At 38.9% G+C, this 23,407-nt stretch overlaps 1 protein-coding gene across 3 annotated transcripts in view; it reads left to right on the forward strand.

Moving 5' to 3' along the window:
• Positions 1-23,407, forward strand: part of LOC131042462 (SAGA-associated factor 29 homolog A) — a 215,044-nt gene that overhangs the window by 58,149 nt on the left and 133,488 nt on the right. The gene's annotated exons all lie outside the window — the stretch shown is intronic.

Below are 23,407 nucleotides of genomic sequence, written 5' to 3' on the forward strand. Positions count from 1 at the left end.
GGCACGGCCAGCACTATCGCGCCTAGAGGAGGCAACGTGGTCACTGCCGCGCCTGGAGGAGGCAACGTGGTTCTTGCTAGAGTTGTCTGCCAATCGAGAGGCTGCGCGGTTGCTGTTGATGTGGCCCCCATGTCCTCTTCTACATGTTGCCCACCCTGACTTACCATTCTAAAACTAGTCTCCGTGGCCGTATCACTGTCCTCTGTCTCCTCACTCGAGTCACTACTGGTGGACTCCGACTTTGTTGCCGACGCTGAAACCACTACCCTCCTCTTCCTTTTCGTGCCAGAGTGGATATCTCCGCTTGGTGCCATGGTGTCCAGGTGCATCCAATAAAATATGGGGGGTTGTCCAGGGTGTACACAACCTTGTGGTGCCAAGTATTGGTCCGGTGAGCCCCGAAGGCATACTGCATCTAGAAAGAGCCCGATAGCGTGGTAGGGCATGTAGAAAGTCCTATGTTGGAGAGTCATGAATTCCTCCATCCTATCTGCTAATACAAATGCCCAGTCATATACTATACCGTTATAGATGCCATTCACGAGCACCACCTATGCCATGGCAATATCTGAAGCCCGACTTGCTCCCATCAACCGGCTCTTCAATACATCCACTAGACACCGCTATATTCCTTCTCTTAGAAATGACTTCTTCAGACTGCAACTCTTGCTTGCGTGCTGAAGACTAGCAAGTTCCGCTTGTGTGAGGTCGTCGTGACACATTAGTTTCAGCAGTTTGTCTTTGAAATCTGGGGCTATTTTGTGTGCCTTATCCACTTTCTTTCCATGCACCCCCAGAATACCGAAAACTCTGGTAAATTTGGTCGAAGCAAAGGATACTGTAATCTGTTGATTGTTGTAATCAAATACTGACTGCCGCCTGTGCGAGTTATAGGTACCAATCATGGCCCTCAACACCACCTCGAAGTCCTTGATGCAAAAAATTGGCATCTGGATGGCCTACTGTACCTGTGCAAGGCGCAGCTGTATTTTCATAGGGTCATCATTCGGGGTCTCGTTCCACCATTTTCTGCAATCTTTGCCAGTCAAACCCTCGAAAGTGATTGTGTCCATCGTCACCTCACTCTTTGCTGAAGTCTGCTGTACTTTGGATTGTACCTCCTTCCCTTTCTTTTTGCTGCTGTCAGCCATGCTGCCTCTTACCTTTACACTTGAAGGCAGAATCCGGACCACGTTCTTGTTCCCTGAGGTTGACAGCACTGCACCAGGTAACTGTTGTAACTGCTTTTGCCAACTTTTCCCACTGGTGTCCATTAAATAATGCTCCCTTTGTCGTTTGTGCCCTCTTTAAAAAAAGAATAGGGTTAGAATAATCAAGCATGTGCCTCTCTCTTTCCCCCTACCTATACCGGACTACTGTAGCCGTATGGTAATGTCGTTTTCCTTCTCTGTCGTACGGTTCAATATTTTCCTTTGCTGTTGCTGTAGCCGTACGGTAATGTCTGCTTGCTCTTGTGCGGTTATAACCATCGCACGATGACACACACGATGCCACCGCACGGTGACCCCGCGGTGCCACCGCACGGTGACACGCGGTGCCACCGTTTGGTGACCCTGCGGTGCCACTGTTCGGTGGACCCACGGTGGACACGTGGTGCCACCGTACGATGGGCATGCGGTGCCACCTGCGTGGTCCCCACCGTATGATGCGTGTCTCCGTACGGTGTTTCCGCCGTACGTGCCTTTTTAAATTTTTTTTTTTCCTTGTACGGTCAGTCCTCGTACGGACCTGTACGACTGTACTTTTTTTTAAAAATTGTTATTCTTTTTAGAGGGTTCGGGGTTGGTCGCCCGTCTTTCGTGGTATTGTTTTAATTTCGACCCATTGACGGCGTCAGGTATCTCCTTCTTGTCGAGTGTCCACAACTTAATTGCCCAGTTGGCATTGACCTCGCGTACCTTGAAGGGCCCTAGCCATCGCACTTTAAATTTTCCTGGTTTGATTTCGTTCCTCCCATTGAATTTCAACACTAATTGCCCCGAAGTAAACTTCATTCGCCGAAGATGCTTGTCGTGCCAGACCTTCCGTCTTTGCTGGGCTGCCTCTGTAGCCCATTGTGCCATCATTCTTCTTTCGTCCAGCTTGCTTAAGGCCTACAGTCTCTCCCTCAGGCTCTCCATATCTCCGAGTCTGTTCTCCATTGCAATGCGAAGGCTTGGCACCATGAACTCCGCTGGCACCATAGCTTCCTACCCGTACATGAGTTGGAACGGAGTCTGGCCGGTGGTCACCTTATAGGTTGTGCGGTAGGCCCACAAGACCGAAGGCAATTTTTCTTCCCAGTCTTCTCCCTCGACACTGCACGACTTGTAAATCATGCCCACGAGAATCTTGTTGGTTGCCTCGGCCTGCCCATTGGCTCGCGGGTAATAGGGGCTAGACAATGAATGGAAAATCTTGAATTCCGTAGTAAGGAGTTTAATAACGTGATTCACAAAATGTCCACCCTTGTCGCTTGTGAACCGCATAGGGATCCCATATCGTGTAATAATTTGCTCGTAGATGAATCTTGTTGTACTTACGACCGAGTTGTCAGGTAGGGCACGCGCTTCAACCCACTTGGTTAAATATTCCGTGGCTACCACAATGTAGCGACACCTCCTATCGCGGCTCACCTTGAGCGGCCTGATAAAATCCAGCCCCCAACGCTCGAATAGTTCTTGAGCATGCGAAGGGTTGAGGGGCATGAAATCCCTTTTTAGCGGCCTCTCCGTTCTCTGGCAGGTATCACAACCTACTACCCATTCTCTCGCATCATTATACAATGTGGGCCACCAGAGGCCTGCTAGCAATACTTTCCTTGCCGTAGTGTCCGGTCCCATATGGCCTCCCGCGGGCCCCTCACGTGCTTCCTTCATGACGCTTGGCACCTCTTCCTCCAGCACACACCGACGTAACACCTCGTCAGGCCCCATTTTATATAGTAAACCATTAATCAGTTGGAACGTGTGGCTTCTCAACTCAAGTTTTCGTCGTTCTCCCGGTGGCATGCGTTGGGGAAATACGGAGGTGGAGAGATATTCCCCGATGGTAGTATACCATTGTGGTAGTACTGCGATCTTGAATAGGTGGGCATCTGGAAAGTCGTCATTTACCCCTTTTGGCGGTTCTCCGAACCTGATCCGAGAGAATTGGTCAGCAATGACATGGCTTTTGCCTGACCGTACAATTATTGTGAACGTAAACTCCGAAGTAGCAGTAGCCACCTGCTTATCCTGCCTTGGATGATGGGTTTGTTTACCAGGTACATCAAGGCCTGATGGTCCACATAGAAGGTGAAGGGTGTTGCCAGCAAGTAGTGTCGAAATTTGAAACCTGAAAGTAATTAACCTAAAGCTTAAAATAACACTAACTAGACAAAAAGAAAGGAAACAACTCTTACCTTGATTCTATGTAAATCATTGTGGCTATTTTTTTAACATTTTAATGTATTTTTGTACAGATGTACCGCACCCAGATAATAAAATTTATTGAAGCTCTGTATGGATTCCTGAACTTGTACCCAAACCTGAATCTGAATCAGAAATTTAGCTTAATAGCATTCATGTATCTGCTGAATGCGTTTATGTATTTGCATGGCAGAGGATTTGAGGAACCTATTTTTGATTATATTATAAGGGGGCAAATAATTGATGGGCTGGAAGACTTGGTGCTCATAATCACATATTGTTATGAGCCTTGGTAAACTTTCAGTCAATATTTATAAATGAACACTAAAGCGTTTGGTAGGCATGAGAGATAGCAGCGAGGTTCAAAGTTCAAACAGAAGAGGAAGTGAAATGAATTAATAACAATGATCAATAATGGATGAATAATGAAGCAACACCGCTCCAAGTAAGAATGACATGAAACAGTATTCCCAAAAGAGGGGTAAGCCAATTCAATAAGGTCTAGCCTTTGAATGTCTGAAGGCAATATCCCAATTAATGAATTTGATCAATCAATGCAAAATAGAGAAAACATTGTCACTCAAAAATTGCAAATCAATGGGAAAATGGAACATGTAATCAGCCATATTCAAAAGGTGGCAGAAAAGTTCAACAAATTTTCTTTGGTGCATAGAATGGAATATTTCAATGCTGTGCTATACCTTGGCTAAGTTTGCCGTGTAAGATTTGGCAGTGGAGGTAGCCAAGCAATATTAAGGAGCCTTCAATGAAAGCACAAAGAGACCCAAAAAGAGAGACATTCTATTCTATCAAAGACAAATAAAAATTTAAGATTACAAGAGATTATGGTACAAGACTATACAAGGTGGGTATATATAGAATACACTACCAAGAGATGTAAATGTACAACCAATGTGGAATAAAGTAGAAATACTCACATGTGTGTTGTACAACTCTACAAAAACAAGGAAAGCACAATTAATATGTGCAAATGAACCTACCAAAGAAAGTTTATCCTATGCTGGGATGTAACATACACCCTTGTTTTTTGTTTGTTTTGTTTTCTGATTTGAAGTGTTTAATAGAAGAAGAAGGAGATGCAGAAGTGGTATAACAATATATATTTATTGCAGCAATGAAATAACTGAAACAGCTTGCAAATAAAATACTTTCAAAGGACCAACAACCAGCTATAAACTGAAAATACAATATACCTTTAAAACTAAAGATACCTAGATGTTGAAATAGCATGACAATGCAAAATTAGATATACCCATTTGCTGCTTACAAAATAACAGCAAAAGCCCAACAAACTAGTATAGAGAAACCCCAGGTGCCACCCTCAAACACTCCTCAATATGGGATGATTTGTTGTAGATATGATGTTGCAAGCTGAGACGCCACCAATTGGCAAGTAATCTCCCCCAAACCCCAGTCGCTCCACTTCACAAACCCTCACGTCCCTTCCAGCAGGTGTACGGGTAGCAAGGGATGTGTATGGCCAGCCCAAGGAGGATAAATCTGCTCAAATAGCTGCTACAAACCCATCGAATCTTCTCTAAACAATCTCCTTTGAATCTGTCCAAAGTTCTTTGAGAATCAAAATGAAGATATCAATTAACAATGAAGTCCAACTGTGATTTGTGGATGAAATTACCAAGTAATCTTCCAGATTGGATCTTTCACCAAATTTGAAGATGCTCGTTGTGATGTTTTTTGTCCTCACAAAGGCACAGGATGAACAAGTTCAATCAGCAAATGTATTCTCCAAAATATCAAATCCTAGCATAAGAAATGAGCTCCAAAAACTCACTTTTGTAGCCCTGTAAATCCCATGCCCAGCTAGAGATACTTTTTAATTTTATGCTTGTGTGATTAACGATGTAGCCTAGATATTGAATTTGTGTGGTGTTGAAGGTACACTTGCTAAAGTTGGCATGCAACTTATGTTGGTGCAAAATGTTGAAGACGCATGAGATGTGCTTAGTGTATTCCTAAGTGTTGTTCTTACACACACGCCCTGTCTATCAGGGGACCCGGTTGTTTTTGATCTAGTCTCCCCGATGGGAGGAAGGGGAGAAAGAGGTAAGATCTCGGCATGTTTGTCCATTTTGCAAGGAAAGGAGAGCCTGGGAGTCGCGTGTTTTCAACAAGAAGCCCGAGGCAAAACCTAAAATTGCAATACTTGTAGAATACCTGAAAATGCCTGTGTAGTTATTATAACGCGAGATGGAATAGAGAGAAGGTCGGCCTTTTGAGGAGGATTATAAGAAAAGACCAAATCGCTCATCCCAAGTTGAAACCCCGAACTTGCAAGAGTCAAGCAAAGCCCGAAATACCCTTCTTAGGCTGAAATTCGTGAGAAATCAAAATCGCGCCAAATATCCCAATGAGTCCGAAAATCACCAGATTGGAGGAGGAAAGGTCGTGCATTTTGGCTTAAGAGCCCGAGTTTCACCTAAGTCAAGAAGGGCGTGATCTGAACTCGACCCTTTTTTCACGTCCAGATATGAAGTGTCATAATCGTGCAAAATTCGTGTTTAGACCGAAAAGGGGAGGAAGTTCTAAAATTCGCACAAAAGAGCTTTTTAGGCCGAAAAATTTCCAAGGGCTCCAAGTCGCACATTTCGACCTCTAAGCCGAAAAGCTTTAGCGAGCTCCAAATTGCGCGTTAAAACTTCAAAGGCCAAAAACTTAGGGAAGTAAGAATCGCGTAAATCTTCCAAATTAGCCGAAATTCAAAAACAAGAGGAAGACATTTTAAAACAAAGTCGCCAAAAATCGCACGTCTTGACCACAGTGACCGAAGTTTCACATAAACCAGGAGGGCGTCTAAGGTTAAAACCAAAAATCACGAGGAAACTTCCAATATGGCCGAAAACCTTCAAATTGCTTCTCTCAGGCCCTCTGATGATGCTGATAAATCTCCCCAAATTCGGCTCAAGGGAGCAAAATGCAAAGTTACGAAAATATTCGGGCCATTTTGAAAACGTTTTATTTGCTAACCATATCAAAGCAAATGCATAAGTCGCACATCTTGGGCAAGTAAAATGCTAAGTTCGAAGCCTTCACTTTTCTTCTAAGTGCCGAGTCTTACCAACGGAGAACCACGTGGAAACAAATCGCACGTTTCGGTTACATTGGCCAAACGTTTCATGTTAGGCGTTCAAACTTGTCAAAATGAAATTCGCACTCTTCGATCAAAATAGCCGAAGTTTCATGTTAAAATGAAAGTGCATTTCAAAAGATCGATGATGAAGGCATAAAAATAATACAAATTTCACCGATTTTGGGCCAAATTGCGAAGTTGACACAAGTGAAGGGCATCTTAGAACAAGATCGCACCTTTTTGAGCAAAATGTCGAACTTTTTAAATCAAGAGCAAAGTCAGGCGTGTTGGTTGAAAATTTTGTACACTTGGGGAAATGTACAAAATTGTGGTTTCAACCACAGCACACGAGTAAAAACTTTCCTAATTAAGGGAAGGCTCCACCTATCTAACTACAACTTGGAAAATAAAATGGGATAGGACAGCAATCTTTCTTCTTTTTTCAAGAAAGACAATATCCTTTTCTCTTCACAGAAAATGATAGCGATTGAATAACAACAGTAACCTCTTTCGAGTGAAATAAGAGAAAGGAAATGAAGTTTCCTGAAAGCGCAAAGACTTCCGTCACTTCCTTCGGGACGGGACAGCAATATCAAGCTCAAAGACTTGACTATTGGAAGTCCTATCTACCCTTTGCTATACTAAATTTTTACAACGAATAAAAGATAACAGCTCAAAGACTAGAATAATCTATTCTTTCAACACAAAGATAAGAACTAATGCAAGCTCAAAGACTTGCTGCTATTTCTTATCAAACAATAATTTTTCTTCAAGAATAGACGCAAGTTCAAAGACTTGCTGCTCCTTCAAGAGAGTTTCCTATTTTAATTAATCTTCTCTACTTGCAGCTCAAAGACTTCAAATCAGATTGGACTAAGCTCCTTTAGAAACACTTGGCATAGAAGAAATAAAAGATTCAAACTCAAACATGTAGCTCAAAGACTCAAAATTTGAGTAACCCTTCTTTTTTATTCTTCAAAAACTTTCAATCCACATACATAAGCTCAAAGACTTCTTGCTGTAAATTTGGCAGAGTTTTTGCTTACTTTCCAAAAAGATATCAATTACAATGAACTTCTCAAGTATTTATAGAAGAGGAGCCTTGAGAAAAAGGTGGGAGGATCCTAACTAACTTGAGAGATTCTCTCAACCACCAAGACTCATTCAATAACTAACTGAGACTTCATTAACTAACTAAGAGTTATTCCAACTAACTAAGACTTATTCCAACTACAGTCCTAATCGGACACAACTTGTAGTTGCCTTACATGTAATTACAAAAGTGCAAGTAATGTGTAACTTGCTTTTTACAAAAAATACTTTTACATGCAACTTGTCAAAACTAAATTACAACTAAAGATTACAAAAGAGGGAAAATTCAACTAAGTGTTGAAAAACACTTAAGTTGCATTTTGTGAAGACACAAATCCTCGAAATTTCTGGATGTTCGCTTGTAGTTCCTCGGGATTCGGTTCATGGGTGTTCTTGGCAACAACCATGGTCTTCACAATAGTGTCGTGACAACGGAGGAGCGCATAATTGTTTTTATCCAGGATAGACTGGATTTCATGCAGAAAGGCTTGGTGTTTCATCAATGCTTGAATCAAAGCTACCGAGAATTGTTCGCTCCTCCATTCATGATGAATCCTCATTTGTAAATCAGCAAGAACTTTTTCTTCTGGAATTAACTCTCCATCCTGACTTACTATGTTCCAAGAGTCCCTTTCACAATGTGAGACAATATCTCGGTAAACTTCGCCCCGAAATCTCTTTGGATCACCGATCTCTTCAATGAGGGATTTAAGAACAAGGGTCTTGTTTTCCAAGAGTTCTTCAAATTCTAAGTACATAACCCTGGAAGAGATGATGGCGTGCTCCTGTAGAACACTCAGCTGTTGTTGGGGCATGGTACGCCAGATTGTCAAACTTTCTTCAACACTTTCCATATTCCTTTTGAAAGTATTAGAAGTTTGATCTAGTTTCTCCTCAACAGTTTCCAACTTAGACATTATTTGAAAAATGTCTTTCATTACTTGTACACACTGATCATGAAGCTGATCAACCCAGGAATCCAATGCTTGTACTTTCTGAGCAGCCCTTTCCACTCCATGAATCAATTCTTGGGAACCAGAAGAACCTATGGAGTTACTCCCTTCAGCAGCAGGTTTTGTGATTTTATGAATGGCTGCCATAAGCTGTCGGTTTTCCTCTTCTAGTTTGTCTTTCTTCGCTAGAAGATCATCACATCTTTGCACCAATGAAGCAACAGAAAACTGAGCATCATGTTTAATGACCTCATGAGTTTGCTTGCCCAACTCTATCCTCGTAACCTTATAATCAGCAGCTGACATTTCATCAAGTGGCTTATCTGCAATAGGTTCCACAATTTCAGCTACTTTCATCTTGTTACTGTCAACCGTTACTCTGGAGATAGTCTTGGCCTTCTTAGCAACTTTAGATCTGGATTGTTTCAGTTGCTGATAGTCAAAGCCATCAGGTGAGATCTCTTGCTTCTTCCTTTTCGGGGTGAAAGAACTAAGCCATGGAGGCAAAGTCATCAACTCTCTTTCAGTAGCAGCCGCTGGCAAAGGAGAAACAGTTCCTGTTTGAATCACCGTGGTCATCCTAGGAGAAATATCTGTTTGGACATCGACCACGGTTTGCTCAGTTAGCAATGGGCATGAAGATTGCCTCATGAATTCTTCAAAACCAGAAGTAGAAGTATCAATTTCTGATAACTGAATGCAAGTAGGAATATTCTTAGGAACTGTCAACACACTTTCTTGTTGATGATCGGGAGATGGCTCGTAAGCTGAAATGGGAATTGCATTCTGAGGAGACTCATCCACGAGCAAATCAGGAGGAGAAAGGGGCGTCTCAATGGAAACTGGAGGAATGACCTCATGAGGCGAGTCTGAAACTGGAGACTTAAGAGCATCATCAGATTGCTGCCCCTGTTCTGGATTATCTAGATCGATCACCTGAACATGGAATCGTGATTTTTCCTTCCCACGAATAGTCGTCTCCTTAGGAGGAAGCACTACTGCACGACTGACTCGTAACTTGATCCTCGTGCCGGAAGATGAAGCACCCTCCTTGTTGTCAATCTGAATCTCAGATTTTTGTCCAAGAGGCCCCGTAGAATCATCTTCTTTACCAACCTTGATTTTGATAAGTCTAACAGCATTACTTTTCAGCCATGAGTTGGTGTTGGCCAAGATAGGCTGAAATCTGTCAAGGATGGATATGCACTCCTTGTGCGACCATTGGATCAAAGCAAGTGGAGCTTCCTCAACCCTCCGTGAAGTGTATTCAGGATCAAGTATATGCTCGTCATCAATCATCCCTTGTGGTATATCCACCAAGTTCAAATCAACAATTTGCTCAACAGTGAGCCTCCAGTAATCCATCTTGAGGACTTCGGCTTCTGTGCGGAGGTCTACCCAGATGTCTTCAATGCGATGAACATGCACAAACGATTTCTTGATTTTCTCCTTCATACCCCTATAATCGAAATCAGCTCTCGGTTTAAACCTTTAGAGCTTGATTTCCTGCAATTCAGTTTCCATTGCCTTAGCCTTCAGAGATGTGACAAGGGAGTATCGGCCAATTTTCAATGGGTTTGTGGTAGAGATCCCCATTCGAACCTTGTGCTTAGTAGCCTGAAAAGTGTGAACAGCCATGATCTGTCTTCCCAACTCCATAAGAATTATCTTATCGGTTGGGTATCTCGGGAGCATGTATGGCTGACCATCATAACATCCTATCCTCATATAGGTGAAGGTGGTTAATTGCAGAAACAAACACTTATACTTAGACACCTTGACCCATGCCTCATCTGATACTCTTTTGTTCCTGAGATCCCTGTCAAACTGACACATGAAATATCCGAAGAATGCATCTTGGACCCTTCTAAAATGCAGTCTGCTCGGTTTCAATGGCAACTGGTCATAATATTCGCAAACTGGTATAAGCGAGCGATCACCCTTGGTAGAAAGACTTGGAAAGTGTCTAAGTGATGCTGCTAAATATACCAAATAAGAATTTATGAAGAAGGTCATGGTGGTAGGAACTGCTGCAAGTTGTTCGCACAAGGCATCGCTGATGACTTCCCCCCATGAAATGTGATGTGACTGTCGTATGAACATAATGAACTGATACATCCATGGCTCAAAGGCATTGGAATGCTCAAGGCCCATCATCCTGCTGAGAAGAGTGATGGTGTCTCCTATCTCCCATTTGAAATCACAACGATACAACTTTGCCCACCTTGAGAAGGAAGGACGTGGCTCTTGGATCGACCTGTTGATGTGCCGCTTACAATCTTTTTCCCTCTTCACGTAATATTCTGCTGCACTTTCTTTGGTGATTTCCATATAAACAGGTGCAGGAGGTATTCTGAAGACCTTTTCGATTGTATCCGCATCAGGACGAATTATAGCTTCACCATCATCAGTTTTTGATGACTCCTGATTCCTTGTCAAAATGATGGGCGTATGCAAGAACAAACTCAGGTTCTAGGGCAGCCACCGGGAAGGAAGATGCATGAGGGATATGGCTGTCTAACAGCCGCTGCAAGTTATAATCCTGTGGATCTTCTACCCTGTTGACGAATTCTGCCATATCAACATGCCCTATCTCCGTGTCTCTGATGCGATCCAAAGGAGAAGAAACCTGGGAAGGTGCAACCTCGTTCTGATATTTGTCATATTTGTATTTCATTTTCTTTGGAGTTGGAGATGCCGGCAAATCTGTCATTGATTGTGAACCTGGAATACTGTGATGAAGACTTAAAAGGGTTAAGGCAACATCATAGTCAGCTGCAAATATCATTCTTCCTTCTCCAAATGGGTGAAACTTTGATCCTTGAACTTTACGATTTTTTGAGAGGAAGAGGGGAAATATGTAGAAAGGGGAAAAACTTGACTTTGACCAATTCGGATCTTGGGAGAATTTTCGCAAGTATACAAGTTGGAAAGGACATACATGCAATTGGGGTTTTAAAACCCGAATACGAGTACCCTTGTAAATTCGAAAATGGAAAAATGGACGAAGAATGAGATTTTGACTTGAGGAAAATGACGGAAATGGAAAGTACGGATATGGGGAACATGAATGGATAGAAATGAGAAAATCTGGGAAAGTCATTTTCTTGAAAATGGGAAGAATTCTTCAACATGTAATCCGGTTTTTTTAAAACCCAAATTTGCAAGGGAGGGGTATTTCACACTTTTCAACTTGGAATTTTTACAAAAATTGGTTAAATTCCTTAACCGTAGGGGAAGAACGAGAATTTCCAGCAAACTTGTAATTGGGATTAAAAATCCCGAATACAAGTAAAGAGGGAAAATTTAGGGAAGAACAATGCAATTCAAAAATTGCATACCAAGGGAAGAATTCTCTCACAAAAACCGATTTTTGGTGGAAGAACACATAATTAAAAAATGCAACTAAGAAAGAAAATCAAGAAAACAAGAAAATAACAAAATGAAGGAAAGAGAGGAAAGAGAACATACCTTTCTTGAAAATGCAAAATGCTTCTGCAATAATGCAACAATTCTTGGAATGAAGAAGCAAAATCAATGAATAGAAGAAATCCGTAATGTCAAATCCTTCACACGTTTTTGCAAGAATGTTTTATATGGAAAACGTGGGAGCAAAATGCAAACTTGGAGGCACAAGAAGAGGTCAAATCTTCCTCAAATCCCAACGCCTTAGCATGGAAAGCAAAAACGATTCATCTTGTCAAAGATTCGTGGCATTAAACCCTTCCAATTTGCAGCCAAAGGAATCACGTGGAGGAAAACAACGTGGTATTCAATGCATCATTGATGGATCATTAAATAGCTTAAATCTTATCCCAAACTCCACGCCTAGGTGAGAGAAGGGAAAACGATTTAGGAGAATGATGGATCATTAAATAGCTTAAATCTTATCCCAAACTCCATGCCTAGGTGAGAGAAGGGAAAACGATTTAGGAGAATGCAGATTTGTGGAGTGAGAAACGCCCAAAATGTGGATTGAAGGAACCACGCGTTAGCTGATTTAGCTCAAAAAACCAGTAACAATAAACCCTAAATGGCAAAAAATGTGTTTGTAAATGCATGAGAATAGGATAGAATCCTAAACGCCTTGCATCTCCAACAAATCTCCAAAAAAAATCGCTTTGACGTCTTCAACAAATCCGTTTTTCTTACAAATCGGGTTTTGGGAGACAAACAACAAGTTCGAATTGCCATGAAACAATGAAAAACGGGTTTTGGGGAGGAAATAATGTAATGTCCCTTTCTGGTTTATGCCGATTTGAACCATAATTAATCTATTTCAAAGTACTGATGACTTAAACTATCTTAATTAAGAGTCAAGGCTATCTTAACATGAAGCAGATCTGTGATCTTCTTTCTTTAGTCTATCAAGTACTAGATAATTTAATCTTATTCCAGTTCGTCTATAAATCATTTACATATTTTTTATTACTAGTTTAATGGATTATTATATGTTACTACAGAGTAGTTTCTAAAAGATATTACATTAATTATATTTGTTGTATTAATATCTGTTATTGTATAAATATCCTTATTAATAACTTTTATATTATTCCTTAGTGATATATATATGTATATATATATATATATATATATATATATATATATATATATATATATATATATATATATATATGTTGACAATGATTTTAATATTTCCTAATAACCTATTATTATTACTACTGCTGCCTAAAATATTACTAGTGATGGATATATTCAGTGGCTGGTAGTGGGAGACAGATCTGACGCATGTCAGATCTGGTCTGCCACTTTCATGAACTTATGTATTCCTACTATACATATTTCAGACTGTTAATATTATTCTGCATAAAGAAATTATTGGGATTCATATACTAAACATAAATATTAATCACACCACCATGCATGCCATCGGAAATAAGCCTGTCCTGCCTGTGACATTAATATTAGTTCTGATCTGAATTGATAATAATTTCATTTTTATAAGCACCGATATATATATACCTATTTTTTATGACTAGTGAGTACTATACGTTAAGATGTGTATTAATATTCACTAGACCACCATGAACATTACCTAACAATGGACTTTACCCAGTACCCAATGTTCATTAACTAATAGTAACAAGTATTAATGAGCTTTTACCCTTAATGCCGCCTATCCATATTAGTAATACAAACCTATCATAAATTATACCTATTATTTAATAGGGAGGAATTCTTACCTTGCAACCTGATTACCTTCTTTCTTTTCCCCGTAGTCCGCTTCTTTTCTTCTTCAACTTTAATCTCTATACATATCACTACCAAGGGAGGCTTGTCTCTTTGCAAATAGACACGTTGCCACCACTGGTCACATCTCTTTATTAACAAATTGCTTCTTTCTTGTAATTACCTCCTGTCTTAATGAATCACACCTCTTTGCAAATCGCACCACTTTAAAATTAATTTCTTTTTAAAGGGGTTGCTGATCACAATACAAACCACAAACTGCTGAAGGTATGTTCGATCTGCTGGAGATAATATTCAATCTGCTTGTGTGTATTCAAACTGCTATGAATGATATTTGATCTGCTGTAGATGGATATCGAACTGCTGAAGGTAAACACGGACTGCTGTAGATGATTCAATCTGCTTCACTATGTATTCATGCGATGCTACTGGAGAGAGGGAGACAAACTATATATATATCCATACATGTGTGCATCCAATCAACACATCTATTCCAAGCAACATGACTTCTATCAAAAGTCGGCTCTACTCCAATCATCACTTCTTCTCCAAGGGTCTAGTTAATGCCAAATAACATGTCTTCATTAAGGATCGGGTTTATTTGCAAACAGCGCGATTTTCCCAAAGGTGGCGAACTTAACGAGTAGTTATATTTCCTTAACAAATCATTTAATCTATCTTGTTCCTCCGCTTGTCATAAACATCACATTTCCTTGCAGCTTTACTCGTCCCAATTCTTTGCAATAAAATATACTATTTACATGGCCACAAAAATTACTTGTAGATAGCTATTTGCTATATTCCACAAGAAGTTAATAAACAACCTGGAGATCATTCTAGTGAATTAAACAGTTATAACGGCCTTCTTTTTTGAGTACCCATATAATGGTGAATCCCCCTTCTATTGATGTCCACTTCCTCTTAATATGTTGCGGAATGTTTTTCATCAATAGACGTGTCTTTTAATACTATCGGTTGCTTCCTTTTCATTATAATCATTTCTCCCTAATTCGTTCTTAGACAATTAACAAGTCTGTATAATATATTAGTGATAAGATAATATATCCCAAATATTTTAATAATTGATAATAATTACTCTTAATTAATATAAAATTATTAATTAAATAATTACTGTTAATATTGTATCAGAATTAGTTTATTATTTTATTTAATTATTTATTTTAAATATATAGATTGTGTTTACGTTTAGGAATATGTTTATAATTTATAATAATATATAAATTATGTTTATAATATGATATTAATTTAATAATAATAATAAAATTAAATAATCGTTTGTTGTAAATTATTATAATAATTACTAATAATAACTGCTTGATTTAGGATATATATATAACGATCATGGAGGGGATATGACAAATAACAAGTTTGAATTTCACTTTTTCAACTTACAAGCCAAAATCGGGATTTTTTAGACAAACAACAAGTTTAAAATTTACATTTTCCACTTGTAAGGCAAAATTGGGGTTTTTGGAGCAAATTGCAAGTTTTAATTTTACTTTTTCCACTTGCCAAGCCAAAATCAGGATTTTTGGAGAGGACTACAAGTTTTAATTACTTGTAAAAGGGAAATAAAATCCCAACAACAAGTAAGAAAGACTTGCACATATGTAATGGGGATTTAAAATCCCTATTACATGCAAAAACCATTAAAGTAGGGTTTTTTTGACCAAACTGCAAGTTTACTTGTAGTTGAGCCAAAAAATCCCTATTTTAACTACACAAGACCAAAAAACAATAAAAAAGACAAAAACAAGAAAGGGAAATTTAAAACAAATTGCAAGTAACATCTTTTAATAAAAATGCTCATGTAATAAGCTAAAAATTCCCCTACAACAACCAAAACAATGAATATCATTAAAACTTGCAGTTTGAAGAAAATTCTCCACCTGCAGTCGGGGTTTTAAAACCCGAAATTGAAGGAAAGGCATAGCAAACAAACCCATAATTTGACGAAATTCGAAACGTAGTTCGAGGATAGACTGAGGATTAAGCCAGTCCAAGGATTCGTCAAAATTCTGCCTCGGGAAGCATGCCATAGAGTAAAATTTTTCATTTTTTCACAAAAATTTTAATGTAGTGGTCCTTCATTTTTGTTTCCAAAAATGAGGACAACAACGCGTTTTAAAGAGAAAATCGCCCAAAATGTCATAAAGAGCCAAAATCGCGAGTTACATTCAGTATGAAGGGACATTTAAAAGAAATTTAATTTTGTCAAAATTAATTTATTTAATTTTTTCAAAGTGATTAATCCAAGTTGAAATTGATTATTCGCAGATAAACAACGCAAGGTGAAGACCTGATCATGAGTGAAGCCGGGAAGCGAGGATGTAGAGTGCAGGATCATCGATGAAGCATTGGGAACTGCGCCATCACCAGACTATTGGAAAACGAGATTGAAGACAAAGAACACATAGGATGCTACAAAATGTGCATTCCCAAAAGGATACACTGCTTGAAGAAATTCCAGAAATTCAGTTTCTGAGAGTTGAAATTGTTTATTGTAAAAAGACAATTGCTTGTGGGCCCTATCTAATGAATTCAAAATGAGGGTACCCAAGTCAGTTATTCCCAACTACCAGGAGTACTGAATTAATGTCAAATAGTGGTCGGTAGCTGAGGAGAGTGGTCGGGTGGATGACTGAGAATTGAGTAGGCATGGGTTAAAGCTGCCATGCTTCTAGAGGGCTGATCAGGGCCCTTGGATGCAGTCAATCCAGGCCGTCAGTTCAGTTTGTAAATTCTATAAAAGGCGGAGTCTTTTCTTTTGTAAAGGGTTAGATTTTTAGGGTTAGACTGTTAGATTTCAGTTAGAATAGGTTAGAAGTTTTGTAGAAGGTTAAATTTTAGGAGTAGCATAGAAATGCTGCTGAAATTGTTGTAATGGCAGCGGAAGCAAATATACGAACATTGAAATATGGTGTTTGTTGTGTTTGTTTTCTTTTGTTTGCATGGTTTCTTTCAGCTAGTTAGAATTAGAGTTCCGTGATTTTAATGGCAAAATGTGGAGGGGTATTTGATGCATTTCAGGTTCATACCATTGGGGGCCTGCTGATTGTAGGTCACCGTGCATGGTTAGTTGAAAGATCCCCGATGGATCCCTTCGCTGATCTGCTGTAGTTCTTTTAATTATTTTTAATTGAATTTCCTGTTTATTACTATAATCTTCTAGAAATAGACAGAAGTTGCAGAAGGTTGAATTCTTTTTATGTTTTAATAGTTTTTCAGCAAGTAATACTTGAAGAACAAGTACATGAAAAGAGTACTAGAAATAATTGTTCATACACAGCCAAATCAGAATCGTACCAAGCAGATTTTTGATTATTTAAATCAAATAATTATCCAGATAGTGATTCCAAACAATTCCAGGAAGATTACAATAAGCAATGAGTCCAACCTGGATGAAGAGTGAATACTGTAATAAAGAAGGAGGCTGCGGCAAACGTCCAAATCTCTTACATAGCTCCACGTGGGAAGAGAAATGGCTGCAAAGTACAACCGTAAGGCTGTTAGGTGATGCCAGGCTGGAATCCCCAATCTCCATGCTAAACCCTAACTCTGTCCACTGAACCCTCCAGAAAAGATGTCGTACCAACTCTAAGGCACTGAAAATTGAATGCAAGAACCAAATAACCACTGTGCTGGGGGCTACGTCCCAGACAGGCAAGACCCTGGGGTTTTCGTCCCAGATGCTAAATCGCTCTCTAGAGCAAATTCTCCAAATCAAAGATGAAAATGTGTAAAAGATGCTTGATAATTAGGTTACCATCTCCTTATAACTCCTTCCCTCTAGCTCGAACCCTAAAAGTGTATGAAAAGTGCGCTTAGGCTTATAAAGTCTTATTTCTCATTTTTTAGTCTCCAAGTATAGAGAAAACGCCACTTTTTTAATATAAAAGAATTCCGTTCATCAAAAGGGTCCCTGACAAATGGGAAACATTTAGAAAAGTTCAAGACCTTTCCAACGAGCTATAACACATGGGCATATGCATCCAGATGAAGCCAAAAACCCCTTATTACTCCAAAATGGCGATAAACATAGCCTTATTTAATTAATTAAACGCTAACTTAGGAAATATTTAAATATATTAAAAATATAACCCAAATAGCTGCAGAAGGCTCAAATGACTCCAAAAGCCTGAAACGGAACCTGCCACCTGTCTGTGACTGAAGTTGGAAATCATGGATCCATTGGTAGTCTTATCCCTTTAATCTAGAGATGCTCCTAGAAACTAGGAAACATACCCAAATCTTCTGAAACTGAAACCAAGGAATAGTCTCATGGAAACCCAACCCTGGATATTGTCATAACCTCCTAAATAGTAGGAATAGCCTCCACAAATGTAGGAATTGCCTCCTAACATTAAGGAACTGCTCCAAACTGGTCTACTTCTGTTAGAACACCAAATCCGAAACACGGAATATCCTCACTTAGTCTCTATCCACCACTGTCAGCTCCAATATGGAAATTGCCACAACCTCCTAAAAAGTAGGGAATCTCCCTAAAAGGTAGGAAGCTCTCTCCAAACACCTGTAACTACTCAAAAGGATCCTTCTCTACTCCTTGGTCCCCCAGGTGGTCATTCAGTCAACTGCCAGTTCTCCCTTAAAAATAGGAATTGTCGTCTGAAGGTCCAAAATGGCTCATAGAGCCCCTGTAAAGCTCCATGACCCTCAGAATGAGTCCCCTAAGCATGTCATTGACCTACGGGACCTCGAATGGTAGGTCAACCCTTGCTCATCTCATGTCACCTAGAAAAGGGGACATTACATTAGTCTGAACCCAAACTGTGCTTAGTTCAAGTGCAGGTGTTCGTCTTAGGCTGCGCCAGAATTGGGTGCCTAAATGAGTGTTTCTGGTCTGAAAATCCTTCATCCCTTGGAGATTGCACTGTTCTTGTCTAGTTGTGAGGGTGTCTCTAGCGAAACAAGAATCTGTTAATGGAAATACGTTTACCCGCTACACTAGTCATTCTTATCGCTGTCCTTAGGATCCCTAAACCCTTCTCTTTTGCTTTTATTTCGCAGCTTGAGAATCGCAACACCGTAGGATGCGGGCTAGCTTGTTGCAAAACGAAGGCCCCTTGTGCTCCCAGCAAAACACATGGACCATTGAGTTATCCCGCAGTCAAGAACTGACATTTGGACCCTTGAGGTTGTCCCCGTTGATCGATGAAAAACAACATTAGGGCTTCCTTATACAAGAGAGGATAGGATACTCGGCGAGAACATTCTATTCTGCGTTGGCCGGATAGAGTTGGAGCGATGCGACTTTAGACACGTCAACACTAAGTCTTGTTGAAAATGAGAATGTCATACGAGATGATAATAATGATGGAGTTGGTGAAGGGTCGTAAGATGTCATTCATTGAGTGCATGAATGCCACTAGTATTTTGGCTAGGCCAAAAGACAAAACCATTCATTTATATAGTTCCTCCTAGGTTTTTTGAATTTTTTAAATGATGTCTTCCATATGTCTTTAGGATGAATTGATACTTGGTGATATTGTTAATGAGGTCATTTGTAATGAAGTATTGCACTTTGTGGAGTTGGTTCAAGAGGTAATCTATGTGTGGTATGGGATTCTTGTTTTTGACCATGATCTTGTTGAGTGTGTGATAGTTAATGCAGAGGTTGCATGCATGTTCTTTCCTTAGCACAAGAGCTATTGAATTGCTGCATGGAGAAGTGATAGGTTTGATGTAACTTTGCTCAATTGGCTGTTGATCTCTGTGCCTAACTTAGTCATTCTCCCAAATAGATATGTTGTACAAGGGACTATTTGGAAGAGGGGATTTGGGAACCAAATCATTGTTATGTTGTATTGTGCAACGTGTAGGAAGATCTTTGCACTCCTAAAAGATATCCTTATATTGTTGTAATACCTTGTTGAACTGTTGCTATGATGATATTTGTGCAGCCTTGCATGATGCAGGATGCCAAAACATGTTTGATTTCTTGTACAAGTGTCTCTAGTTGAACAATGAGAGGCATGAACTTTTGCATGTTTGATATGATTTTGTGGCATTGTTTTGTAGATATTAAGACTATTTTGGTCTTTAGTGAAGACTTGTTAATGTTGAAGTAGTAGTTGTTGATGGAATTGTCCTTTGTTGTGGCTTCTCTTGATAGAAATCATCACGATCATATGCATATAGCCTCTCAAATGGTATGCCACAAAATTTTAGCAATGTGACATCACAAGTGACTATGTCCTTGATGGGTTTGAATGCATACATGAAAAACATTGGTGTTTTACCTAAATATCCTTACCTTGGTGCAATCATGCAAGAGAGTATGGTCTCAAGTGTGCTTCAATGAAAGGACCTAAGTGCTTGCCTACATCTTGCATGATGATGTTCTTTTGGCTACTGTTGTTGATGATGACATGCATTCATTGTTTGTTGACTCATTGTTTTATATGGAAGAGGTGCTTGCATTCCTTTGAAGTGTCTATGGTCACAACGTTTGTGCTTAGACACTATGCCTCTTGATAAGTCTCCTTGGCTTGGATGAGATTTGATATGGCTTATTTAACGAGTAATTGTTGTGCATGACATTCAATCTCATTGTGACAATTTTTTTGATTGCAATGTCACCATTTATCACTTTGTTGTTTCTTCTTGCTCTTGTCCTTCCTTGACATAGACGATGTTGGAGCTTTAGAGTTTTGTATGAATAGTTTGGTGCTTTGTTGCTACTTTTGCGTATGGGGATTTTGCTTTTGCAAAGGTTTTTGAGGTTGATTCTAGTGTTGGATTGTTCTTTCATAAGGAAAGATTATGCTCGAGTTTGTTCTTTGTTTCAATTTGGAAGTGTTGCAAAATACTTATCCAAGGTCTCTAAAGTCAAGAATAACTATGCACAAATGGAAGGTGATAACCAGCTTATGTACTTGAGTATTTTGTGTTGCTTAGGCTATTCTTATGTAGGTGCACAAAGGTGTCATGAAACTTGTTGGTTTAGTCTTCACTTGATTGCTTCTTACGATAACACAACTACTAGAACTTCATGTACTCATCCTCATAGTATCTAAGGAGGGTTAGTATTCCTCTTGAAAATTGCTAACAAAGGAATTGAATTGGATTATGGTCCCTTCTGTGCTACACATTGAGTGTTTTCCATTCCTGGGACACAAAAATGGACATTTTCAATGCTGCAAAAGAAATCGTTTGTATATCACTTAAATAATTAATAGAGAAATATCCTTCTAGTTGTCACACCGACTTATCCAACACTAAAGTGTTGATTTTTCCTTTAAATGTCGGGATATACAAGTTGGCTTGCACTCTAAAGGGATTTTGTGTTTGTGCAGGAAGATGTTATTTGTTAAGTTGTGGCATTGGTCCAAGCTAACACGAGTTCATGGAGTTGTCCAAAGAGCTCCTAGTGCTGTGCCTTAAGGGCATCGTTGATTATCCTTCAAATGTCTATATACTCTTATGATGTTTACTTTTGTGTGTTTGCCATTTTGCTCTTGCTATGATGTTTGTTTAGATGCTCATAAGTTGAATCAAGTGGACAACCTTATTTTCATGCATGTGAAAAACACTATTGTAATACTAATGACCTAGATGCCAAGTGCTTTGAGGGATAATGTTATCCTAGTGAAGAATTAGGGTTATAATTTATGCATGGGAAAAGAAAATAAGTAATCCAACACACAATCAGATGCGTGAAAGTCTTTTAGCAATAATGTGTTATTTCTTTTCAAATTTAGAAATGAATAGTGATGTTACTAATAGCAAGGGGAGGATTGGTGACTAGAAATGGGTAAACACATCACAGATTGGTTGGCCTACACTATGCAATTATCCATCATTGGCTTCCAATGTGAAGGATCAAGTGAATAGATGTACAAAACTATTACAAAACAAGAGAAGAAAATGAAATATTTCATGCCACTGACCCACTTGACTTTCGAACTACTTGGTAGTTGAGACTCCTAATTGTTGACATTCAATTCTGGTCGTTGAAGGAGTGTATTGAATATGCCTAGTATCACATATTGTTGGCTATGCTATGTTATGTGCACAATTGTGCTAATTCATGAGTGGTAGTGCATGATGGGATAATAACTTGAATGGGCTTCGTGCACGGTAGTACATGATAACATAGTGGCCTATGTGCAAATTGCTATTGCAGAAGGCGGTCAAGGCATCTGCAAGGTTCCCTAAGAATCACATATTTGTGCATTGATTGGTAATAATTGACAAATATTTGCTCAAGAATGCTAAGATTCACTAATTTGAAATTTCTATAAGAATTATAAGAAGAATTACCTTTTAGCTTTTGGAGCTATTTTGGATAAGGTCTAGGATTAGGAAACATTATCCACCAAAGTTTTTTTGCTAGTGGTCTAAAAAAAAAAATAGTCATGTAGCTATGCAAATGTTCTTAATGCAGTAAGCGATGCTTGGTTTACTTACCTAAATTGCAAGATATGAATTTTGTTGTGTTTTTCAGTTTGGGTTTCTATTGAGACAGTACGACAAATTTTGAAGGCAAACTTGTCAAGGTTGTAGATCTCTACATATTATATGTTTCCAATAGAAAAAAATTGCTTTGCAAAATGAAGCATTTTCTGAACTTATAAAAAAACAGCAAAATGAGTAGAACAGCAATGCTTAAGTGACTCCTCAAATCTGAAGGTTGATGAAGAGAGTAAACCTAGAGTAAAGTAAGAGTTAGAAACCCTAAAGGAAACTAGATCCAGTGCCTTGATTGGGTGAGGCCCTAAAGGTGTTAGACATGGTAAGGGTAAAAGATGGAAACCCTTGAGAGGACTAGATACATATGTCATGATCAACATACATTAATACCAAATGATATAATTTAGTGGAAGCCAAGATGTAATAATCCTCAAGGAAACTAGATTGAAGCCTTGATTAGGAGAAGCATATAGGTAAATGATGGATCCCTTTAAGTGTTTGTAGCTAGAGACCACAATCACCATGCTTTGATGTGAATCGATATGAGCATGATTAAAAGCAAGAAAGAACGCAAATGAACTAGCCGTAACTGTATATACCATGCATTTTACTCTATTATGTATTTATAGAGTACAAATATAGAAAGAAGTTTCTAGACATAATGAAGATCCTAAAAGAAGGAAGAAAAGAAAGTTTTGAGACGAAGGAAACTTATAAGAGAAAAAAGGTGTACATAGAGATTTTTTACAAATTTAAAAAACATATACTTACCCTTATGACTATATTTAGTATGATGCACTAACCCATGTCTCATTTTGTAATACACTAGAATTCTAGTAGTTGAAAATTTGAATGAATGTGAAAATGTTAAATGATTAAGGTGATTTGACGTTATTAACTTTTTACTTGCTGAACCAAGTATTACTTCTTTAAAAAGCTCGTCCCCCATATTCTGTAGCTATTAATATGCTTTGGTATTTCTCTCTTTTGTGTGCATGGTTTTTCTTTGATTTTGTAACAGGAAATTTGTAATTTATGCTTTCGTTGCAGGTGCAGTTTTTATGCTAATACTTGCAGCATTTTATCATTGTCTTTTGTTTGATAATATTATGCATGAGTTTCAATCAGAAAAATGTAGGAAAAGTTTATAATCACATGTGCATATAATTTTCCCATTA

Source organism: Cryptomeria japonica, chromosome 1 (assembly GCF_030272615.1).
Source record: "Cryptomeria japonica chromosome 1, Sugi_1.0, whole genome shotgun sequence".
NCBI lineage: Eukaryota > Viridiplantae > Streptophyta > Pinopsida > Cupressales > Cupressaceae > Cryptomeria > Cryptomeria japonica.